The sequence below is a fragment of the Petaurus breviceps genome, unplaced genomic scaffold (assembly GCF_028583685.1).
Source record: "Petaurus breviceps papuanus isolate PSGF00001 unplaced genomic scaffold, PetGlider_PUasm1.0 90845, whole genome shotgun sequence".
Taxonomy (NCBI): Eukaryota; Metazoa; Chordata; class Mammalia; order Diprotodontia; family Petauridae; genus Petaurus; species Petaurus breviceps.
In genome coordinates, this window is record NW_027187359.1 from 4,792,981 (window position 1) to 4,801,352 (window position 8,372).

Consider the following 8,372-nt stretch of genomic DNA (forward strand, 5'->3'; position numbering starts at 1 on the left):
CACACAACTAGTAACTGTCTGAGGCAGTTTTGAACTCGGCAGTCTACACCACCTAGCTACCTAATATAATACGTTTTGTGAAAAGATGGAGGGTTCTAGCTGGAACAATTCAATCTCGTAACAGGCTACATCAAAACTTCATCTAAATCCATATTACCCCGAACCCTCCCAACCTCACCTGATCTTGGGGTCCAAGCATGGTGAAGCCTGGTTAGGACTTGGATCAAAGACCCTGGAAAATCCAGGGAGCTGTAAGCTTTCATGGTACAACGGAAAGAGGGTTAGATGTGGAATCTGAGAATATGTGTTCAAATCCAGCCTCTGATACTTACCTTGGGCAAGTCACTTCAGTCTAGGCCTCAATTTCTTCATCTAAGCTGACAAAAATGGGAAAATAAATGCTGGAGGCGCTGTGGGGAAACAGGCACATTAATGCACTGATGGCAGAGCTCTGAATTGGTCTTAATCATTCAGGAAAATAATTTGGAACTCTGTTCCCAAAAGTCACTCAATTAAGCATAACCAGTGACTCAGTGATGCCATGACTAGACCTATACCCCCAAAGAAATCAAAGAAAGAGGAAAGGGACCCATATATACAATAATAGTTGTACCAAACGACTGGAAACTAAAGCAGTTCCTGCCAATTGGGAAATAGCTGAACAAATTATGGTATGCGAATGTAATGGAATACGATTGTGCTGTAAGAAATGATGAAAGGGATGGGTTCAGAAACATCTGAAAAGACTTGTATGAACTGATAGAGAGTGAAGGGGGCAGATTAAGGAAAATAAATTCTATGATAATAGCAACAGTGTAAAGACAAACAATTCTGGATGTCTCTAGAACTCTGATCAGTGAAATGACCAGTTACTATTACAGAAGGCAGATGACAAAACATTCTCCTGGAAAACAGGAGACAGACCCAGATTGTAGAATGAAACAGATATTGCCGGGCATGGCTAATAAGGGAATTTGTTTTGCTTGACCATGCCTTTTTGTTATCAAGATTTTGTTTTTGGTTTTTTGTTTTCAGTGGGGACTCCAATGGAGGGAAAAAGGAAGAGGAAATAGTTTTGTTCACTGAAAAAAATTCGATTTAGCTTTTTAAAAACATGTCCTCATCCACAAAATAAGGAGGTTGGACAAGATGACCTCTAAAGTCCCTTCCAATTGTACATCTTGGATCCTATGACCTGTAGCCAGGGGAGGCAAAAGTGTATAGTCTTGTGAGGTTTGACTTTGTCATCATTTTCTAGGACATTCTCATTCCTTTGTTTGTATTTAAAGGCTAATGTTGACACACTTGAAATTAGCTTCTGCTGTTATCCATTTCAATTGGAATTGCCCCTGTGGGGCCTCCCCAGGGCCCATGACAGCATGACAGGATCTCCTGAGGCATCTCTGCCCCTGTGACACCACACTGGGACAAAGACCAATCCAGTGACTTTACTCCTTGAAAGAAAAAATGGATAAATACAAAGAGACCAAAGGAGCAAGGGTTTTACTTCTAATGTCCTGAGGTCTGTAAGCTCCAACTCTACCTTAACATTTAAAAATATACTTGCAACATCATACGCATAGGCAGCACTTCATGTTTTGAGTTTTCAAGAAGTTGGTTTATTTTGGTTTTTCCCTCTTGAGTGCTTCATATAACCATAGGAGAGGCTGGGCAGTGGAGAAAACCAGCAGATGCCAACAGCACCAGCAGAAGGCGTCAGCCTTTCCCTTACTCTGAAGACCTGCAGTCAATAGACAAAGGCAGGGAGACCCTGAGCCTCTGGGCTTTTGTTTCCAAACCCATCCTCACACAAAGACTATAGCACAGACTGCATCAGCAGAATGGAAAGAGGAGTCAGGCCAGACCTCTACAAAGAACAGTGAAGCTCCTGGGTGCCTCAATGTTTCTCTGTGTCTCATGAGTGTTCCAGGAGAAGTTTTAAGCTGCCTGAAGCCTTGGGCATAGAAAACACCTAAGATTTTCTGGCAAAGACTAGCTGACCCTTTGTCTGGTGGGTTGCAATGGAAGTTAATTTGGGAGGATATGTTGGGCCAGTTAGCTGCTGAGGCCCCCTCCAGCTTGGAAGTACTGACTCAGTGATGGCTCCCTGTCACAGGGTCAGTGATAGCTGCATCCCTGAAAAGGCCTGAATCCTTCCTATTCTCTCCCAGATGTGCCTGTTTCAAAGATGGAGGGACTTGAGTAGTGTGAGGCCATGGAAGCCTGATATTTTTCCTGTAATTAGGGTACACTACCACCAACTGAGGCCTAGTTATAGGTGCCCCCAGGCTTCAAACAAAGCCGTGATCATTCGAGAAGGAGAGAATGTTTAGGTCTTCATTAACTGCTGGCGTATACAGGACTGTCCCCTTGACAACCCTCATGACTTTGAAGATCTGTTTCTTTCTGATACACTGCTTTAGCAAAATTCAGCTGCCAGTTGTCCAGGCTTATACCAGAACAGAACCTTTTAAATTGATATTGAAGTAGAAGGATTTTAAATAGAAATTTAAACTGGATGAGTCAAAGAGTGGCATGATAGATAAAGGGTGCTGGAATTAGAGTCAGAGAACCTGGTTTAAATCCCAGGCCTGTTATTTACTGCCTGCATGATCTTAGGCACACAGGTCACTTCAGCTCTCTGACTATTAGTTTCCTCAATTATAAAAGCAGGGGAAGGACTGGAGATTTTCTTTTGTTTGTTTAGTCATTTTTTTCAGTCGTGACCCCATTTGGAGATTTTTTGTTTGTTTGGGGGGGGGAGATTGTGGGGGGGCAAAGATACTGGAGTGATTTGCCATTTCCTTCTCCAGCTCATTTTACAGATGAGGAAACCAAGGCAAACAGGGTTAAGTGAGTTGCTCAGGGTCACACAGCTAGTGAGTATCTGAGGCCAGATTTGAACTCAAAAAGAGGAGTCTTCCTGACTCTAGGCCTGGGGCTCTATCTACTACACCACCTGGCTCCCTATGGGGAATGGACTAGATGACCTCTGAGGCTGCTTCCAGTTCCAAATCTATGATCCTGAGATACTCACAATAGCTCTGAGAGGACTGAAGTGCCAAAGGTACTGTTATCCCCATTTTACAGATGGGGAAACTATGCTTCAGACAGGCAAGTTAAGTGACCTGCCTGGGACCTCACAGCTCATTCAGTGTCAGAGACAGGTTTTCAACTTTAGCCTCTCCTGATGCCAGATCTACGCTACCTGCCACCAATGAGATAATGTACCAGAAAGATCTTTATAAACTGTATATTAATATGTGAAAAGTATTTTTATGCTAGGATATTAAGTAACACTGGCATATACTTCCCTATTTCCTTTGTCTGTACCCATTCCCAACCCCAAGAACCCTCATACACAGATATGTATTACAATACCTTATATGGCAACATTAACTACCTGGAACACAGTCAAGAAAAAGGCCTTGAACAATGAAAATAGATGTCACGAAGTCTATGGATCATAGAAATAGTCCCTCTTACTTTATATATTGGCATTACGCATAGTGCAATGCGAAGAACATTGGCAAGAGTCAAACAACCTGGGTTTGAATACTTACTACCCGTGTGAATACTTACTACCTGTTTGACTTCTGTGGGTCAGTTTCCTCATCTACCCAATGAGGGGACTGGACTCAGTGACCTCCATAGTCTCTTCTACATTTCTAGAAAGCTTTATTACATAGTTTCTAAGCTCATAGCAGATGCCTAAGTAGCAAATTAGAATAGGAGGCTAGAGCTGCCTAGAGGCAGGCCCTCACAGATAGTAGAGAGAAGTCAGCCTGACCAAAGGAGACAAAAAACAACTAGAAGAGAAAATAGGAAGATTCAAAAAGCTGGACAGGCCATTAAGAGTTGGGAGAAGTGGTCCTTACGTCTCAAAGGAATACTTGGGGGCATCACAGTGTTGTATCCCCATCCAGGGACTGATCATAAGCAAGACCCAGAGCCACGAAGGAGGGATCCATGGTGATTGCTGGCATCCATTTAAGAAGACAGGGATGGGAGGGTGTATGTGATGTGAGAAAGATTTCCATTAAATTGGTTAAGATAAAAGTTTATCCACTTAAATGAAAACTGTCTGGAAAATTACTTAGGAGTGGGAGATGAGATTGAGAAGTTCTGAGGGCTTGACAAAAGGAACTGAAAGCTCACATCACATCACATCCTGATTCTTCTCAGGAAAGGAAGAATCTGACAGTAAACGAGGGGCAGTGTGGTGCGGCGGAAAGAGGGCCAGCCTCCAAGTTAGGAAGACCTCGATTCAAGTGTTCTCTCTGCCATCTGTTAGCGGTGTGGGCCCGGACAAGTTATCTATCAATGATTCAGGGAGCTTTCTAAGGAGAGAAGGTGCCAACCTGTTTTGGTGCAGAGCTTTCCTAATGGTCCATTGTCAATCACAGGTTCAGTTAAAAGAGGAAATTCACTTACAGTATATGGAATCACTAATACCTCAAAGATGCCAGATTAATGCAGCACTATTATGTATGCATCCATTTCCATAAACACACCCAAAAGGTAGTTAACATGCATGACTTGGTAGATCAGGGAGAGAGAGAACATTTAAATGGGTGAAAGTAGGTGGCAGATTATAGTCTGAGTGAGTAAAAAGGGATGTGACAGTTACTGGTTAAGAGAGAAATGAGTATAGTTAAGGGCATGATTTGTTGATCACAGGATGCTAGGACAAGTAGAAAAGATTACCTGTAACTCAGAGCATTTAGATTCTTCCTCTAAGATCCTGGTACCCACTCCCACTCACATCCTTCCAGAACAGAGGGCTGGAAGACATCTAATTAACAAAAAGTTACAGTGGACTGAATGGTCCTTCAAACCAATCCTTGTAGATTTTTATTTACATACTGTGATTATTACTAACTCTAGGGAGAGGCTCTATTCATTTCTATCCCAACATGTACCAGGATGGCAACCTGATCATTCATTACTGCAAGCCTTGGAAGTGGGATTCTTACTTTTTTTTTTAATCATGACACAAAGCTAGAGTTTATCTGGCAGTCAAGAAAAAATATGCAAATCCTCACAACAACCTGCTGTGGTAGCTACTATTAATATACCCATCTTACAGATGAGAAAACTGAAGGTGACAGAGATTTAGTGACTTGCTCAGCATCACACAGCTATTAAGTGTCTGATTCACACTCAATTCTTCCTGACTCCAAGGCCAGTACACTTTCCATCATGGCACCTTGCTACTTCAAAGACCACTATAAGAATCAACTTACAGCCTTATACTCTTTTCTCTCCCCTAAAGCCCTTAGCACACACCATCTCATACATAGCTGGTGCTCAGAAAAATGTTGAATAAGCAATTTATTTTCATCTTTAGCAGATACTCTTCCCATTCATGTTAAGATGTCAATGAATTTTAAGCCAGGTCTATACTGGGCAGATTATTTATGGTGCTGATCCAAGTGATTTGGGAGCAGTGTTTACAACAAAATACAGATAAAATAATTTGATCCCCAATGATTCCATGTGAATGATTACATTATATATAGTCATGTGCACACATTCCAAAGAGTAGCTGAGAAAACTAAGTAGGAAGGATGAAGGATGGGTATGTGGATGGACGGAAGGGAGAAGGTATAGACAAAGTGGGAAAAAAAGGAAAAAAAGCCTCAATTACTGGAGTGAGGTTTTCAAGCAAAACAGGATGGTCACATTCTGGGTATAATGTAAAGAGGTTTTCTTTTCAGATGTGAATTAGACCACTCACTGCATGAGGCTCTGGGACTCTACAAGAAAGATAATAAAATTCTGGCTTCAAAAAATTACCAATAAAACTATTCTTGGTGTGTTTAAGTAGCAGATATAAACAATGGATTTTAGGGGCCCAGAATTGAATTATAAGCCTCCAATAGGCCTAGTATTAATCTGACCATTGGATTCACAGTAATTTTCTCCTTGTCACACAGTTCTGTACTTGAGCCTGAGTTAGACCTCATAGATAGTAACACATTCTTTGATTATGAATTACCTTTCTACCTCGGATTCTTGAATGGCCCCACTCACATCCCTTCACCTTTGCCACAGACAGCCCATGGTGAAAGAGAATCAAATGAGTTGGTTCCTGTACAGAACTTTTCAAACTTTAAACTGCTACTTAAAAGTCAGGAAAGGTGCCTTGGCCTAGGGCAGGTCTCAGAGTCAAAAGACCAATGTCAATGGAAGGTCCTTGCAATAATGAGATCACATATCCAGTTTAAAAAAAGAAAGAATAATACATTATTATTTATCAAGAAGTCAGCCCTCTCTGTAGGAGGCTTCTGATACCCAGAATAATAATTATAGCTTTCATTTACAGAATGTTAAGGTTAACAACACACTTATCTCTTTTGACCCTCAAGAAACCCCTAGGAGATAAGTGGCATATTTATCCCCATTTTACACATGAGAAAACTGAGGCTCCGAGAAATTAAATAGGACATCTTATATGTGATTTAAAGCCAGGTCTTCCTAACTCCAAACACAGCACCATATCTATGCCTCTCATAAACATCTCCCTTCCTACACAGTCCCCACCCTGGTGCAGACCCTCATCACCCTTCACGCCTTAACTCGGTCCCTTCTACCTTTCCAGTCTTCTCACACCTCACTTGTCCATGTATTCTACAATCTAGGGCAATGGCCTTCTTACTGTTTCTTACACATGCCACTCCATCTCTTGACTCTTTTCCTTTGCAATGGCTGTCCCCCATGCCTGGAACACCCTCCCTCCTCACTGCTGCCTTCCAGCTTCCTCTGAGTGTGGGCTCAAAACCCACCTTCCATAAGAGGCCTTTCCTAGTCTCCCTCCCCCATCCCCATCCTCTGACACTTCCTCCGATTTATCATGTATATACATATACATACATTACATATACACAGCTATCATAGATGTTTGTACATGGTTGTTTGCATGCTTTCTCCCATTAGACTGTGAGCTCCATGAGGGCAGGAATGATCTTTTGCCTTTCTTTGTATACTCACGGCTTAGCACAGTGTCTTACATGTTTTAGGTACTTAATAAAGATTTGCTGACTTGACTGGTTGTATGCTACATATGTTCACGATGTTTTTCTCTGCCTTTGCATTAAGGGAGCCCAGGAATGGGCCTAGATGAGACTGTGGGTTGAAGCTTTGGCAGAGGGTTTGGCGGGCATACAACATATACTGAACAAATTCTCAGGCTCCGCTCCTGCATCTCTCCTTAATTATGCTGTACACCTGACAGTTCTTCCTCAGATGGCCTGATCAAATTGCGTCACAAATCTGCCAACACTAAGGACCAGGCTCTTGTTGATAGTGTTCCCACTAAGGCACAGCCCTTCCATGAGGCCCTGATGCAGAGTTAGCCGGCTTAAATCTGACTTTATAAAGGACTTTTTCTTACTTTCTTTGAAATCTCTCAGTTCCTCAGAATCCCTTTGCAGAGGATAATCCTCCATCAGAGATACCACTGTACTGTCAAGTTGGTGTATGGAATCCACAATCCATGATTTATAATGGAATGGTTTTCCCTCCATCTTCCTAATGTCCATAAAAATGTGTTTTTTAAGACATCTATATTGGGGGCCACTAGGTAGCACAGTGAATAGAGTACCAGCCCTCGAGTCAGGAGGACCTGAGTTCAAATTCATCCTCAGACACTTAACACTTACTAGCTGTGTGACCTTGGGCAAGTCACTTAACCCCAATTGCCCTGCCTTCCCCCCCTCCAAAAAAATAGACATCTATATCTTAATAAAATTTCTTTTTTACCTTAATAAATCCCACCATTTCCCACTCCCTCCTTCCTCCAAAACACATACAAAAAAAAAAACAACTTAGCTAGATTGAATTAAGTTCTAAAATTCTGAAAAGACTTCTAGGATTCAGCTATCGTTCACAAGGAAGTTCCAGACAGATCAATATCAATTCATTCAAAAACATTATTAAGTGCAAACTGTGTGCCAGGCATCGTGCCAGGTGCAGAAGACACAAAGACAAAGAGGACAACAGTCATTGGCCTCAAAAAGTTTACATTCTACTGGGGGATGTCAAGATGCCAGCGGGGTGAGAACTGCAGGTACCTCCCCGGGCAGTGGAAAGAATGCTGACCTTGGGGTCACAGAGCCTGAGTCCGACTTTGTCCCTTATGACCTTGGCTCTAGGCCTCAGGATCCTTATCTGTAAAATGAAGGGTTTAAACAAAATGGCCTCTGAAAACCTTCCCCGTTCTAGATCTATGAGCCTAAGTATATTGTTTGGTCGAATACAACTCTACATGATCTCGGGACCGTTGGTATATATGTATACACACATACAGATGCATACATATAGGTGTGTGTGTGTGTGTGTGTGTGTGTGTGTGTGTGTGTGTGTGTGTG

The 8,372-nt window shown here is 42.1% G+C and overlaps 1 protein-coding gene across 1 annotated transcript in view; it reads right to left on the reverse strand.

Annotated features, from left to right (window-relative positions):
• The window catches only part of ADCY3 (adenylate cyclase 3), a 136,650-nt gene that overhangs the window by 111,923 nt on the left and 16,355 nt on the right, over positions 1-8,372 (reverse strand). The gene's annotated exons all lie outside the window — the stretch shown is intronic.